Consider the following 2554-nt stretch of genomic DNA (forward strand, 5'->3'; position numbering starts at 1 on the left):
TCTTGACAAACAGAGAAAATACTGCTGCTGTCAAGGATTTAATTTTACTTGTATCCACAACCAATGTCCATGGAAACATCAGTTAAGAAATCAAATAACATTACAATAGACAAACCTGATGCAAAAGACCTTTTTTAAGGTGTGAAAAGCAAAACTGTCATCTGAAGGATTAAGGTGCACATGATCCAATACATGGTATCTCAATAACTTTATATACATGTGAAAGCTGGATAATGAATAGGGAAAATCAATGAAAAATAGATGCTTTTGAATTATGGTGTTGGTGAAAGACATTAAACATTCTAATATACCATGGTGTGGCCAGAAGAATGAACAAATCTTGTTTGGGATAATTAGTCAGAATACTCCTTAGAAGAAAAAATGGACAGACTTTGTCTCATATGCTTTGGACAAGTCCTCATGAAAGTCTGGTCCTTGGAGAAGGACATTATCCTTGTAAACAAGGTCAGCAAAAAAAGAGGAAGACTCTCCACAAAATAAGTGAACACTGAGGCTGCAACAATAGGACCATGTGTAGGATGTGAGGATGGTACAGAGGCAGACAATGCTACGGTTCTGTTGGATGTAGGGTTGCTATGAGTCAGAACTGACTCAACAGTCCCAAACAAACAAAGATGAGCAATTACAGGACAACAGGTGTCCTGGAGGCATAAATGCTACCCAAAATACAAGAGTTGTTCAAACACACCCAGTGGCTCAGCAGAAAAGAAGACTTAGTGATCTTTTTATGTAAAGATGGAGCCTAGAAAACATGATAGACACGTTCTATTCAATCACATGGGAACATCCAACTCCACGACACCTAATGTCAACAATATAATAGGACAAGAACTCTAATGGAAAACAAACACAAAATGATAAATTGCAGCCAGGGTTTGTGTTAGTTTCCTACAGCTGTCACAACAAAATACTATAAAGTGAATAGGTTGAAAGGCCAGAAATTTACTGTCTCACAATTTTGAGTCTAGATGTTGCAATTGACAGCACTATGCTCTCTCAGCTCGGCTCTTGGGGAAGATCCCTTTAAACCTTTATAGATTCTATTACTTTTTGCTTAGTCAATTCAGACTCATGGCACCCCCAGGTGTGCAGAGTAGAACAACTTCACGTTGCTTTCAAGGCTGGGGCCTGTTGGAAGCAGATTGCCAAGTTAGTCTTCTGATCAGTTTCTGTATTCCTCAACAGTTCTTGGTGTTCCTTGGCTGCTAGATGAATCATCACAGGCAGTCTTCCCTGAGTGTGTGTGTTTGTGTGTGTGCAATTGTTGTGGCATCTGCCCTTCTCTTTTATAAGACACTGCTCAGAAGGGTGGAGTCCTGGTGTGGCACTGAGGGTTAAAGTACTGTCTGCAAAGTCAGTTTGAACCATAAGTCTTTTGGTTCAAGCTTACCAGCTGTTCCTCAGAAACTCTATACAGGGTCTCTATGGGTCAGAACTGACTCGAAGGACTTAGCAACAACTCAGAAGGATAAGAAGCACTGGCAGCAAACTGGATTACAAAGTGGACTGAAAACCGCAAGGTCAGCAGTTCAAATCTTCCAACTTTTCCATGAAAGAAAGATGAGGCTTTTCTGCTCCCATAAAGATTTATAGCCTTAGAAACCCTATACATGGTTGTTATGAGTAAGAACTGACTCCACAGAAAACAACCACCAACACTGCCATGCAGAAGGGGTTAAGATTAAGACTGAGACATTATTAAATACTAATAACATCTGTAAAAATGAGCAAACAAATAAACAGGATCATATTCATATTCACATATTTATACAGCTCTACACCAGGGAGTAGAAGATGCTAAAGCTGGGGTAACACCTTCCCAAGAAACCTGTTGCCGGGGACTGGCCTCGACATGGGTGTTTGGTTCACGAGGAGGAGATACCTGGCGGCGGTAAAGATATAGAAAGAATACACAGAAAGAGACAAAGATAGAGACAAAGAGGCACCCGAGACCAGAGTGAACGAGTGAACGCTGGACTGGCATCAGGCAGATCCTACATTGCAAACATCTCAGCCACGAAGGCTGTAATATCCTGCAGAGTACATCTTGGCTAAGCAGGCAGTATGGTTGCAAAGGTAGACTGAGCCCCCTGCAGGCTGTACCGCACGTCTTGCCAGTCGTAATACACCTGGATTCGTTCTGCGCCTTCCTTTTATAGGAGGAACTATACACAAAGCTGGGCGGGACTAAGACAAGGTACAGTTGTCAATCTTACTTTTCCAGACATTCAGGCAATTTTACATCATACTTTGCAGGTTCGAATCTCACGACCACAACGTGGTTTCTCAAGCTTAATTAACATACCTTTTAGCACCTAGCATCAAATGAGGGGAGGAAAAGGAGGATTGGGAGGATTTCCATTGTGTCGGCTGCCTAGCCCCGGTTCTTCAGGAAAAAAGGTACCTGGGTCTCTTTAGGGAGGGCATTCCTATTGTCCTTAGAACAGAGACCAGGGAGCTACCCAATTTACTTCGAATGAATTCTCTGGGGGAAGAACTTTGCCTGTTTGGAATTTTACAGTCTTGGCTTTTA

Source organism: Chrysochloris asiatica, unplaced genomic scaffold (assembly GCF_000296735.1).
Source record: "Chrysochloris asiatica unplaced genomic scaffold, ChrAsi1.0 scaffold00148, whole genome shotgun sequence".
NCBI classification, from domain to species: Eukaryota; Metazoa; Chordata; class Mammalia; order Afrosoricida; family Chrysochloridae; genus Chrysochloris; species Chrysochloris asiatica.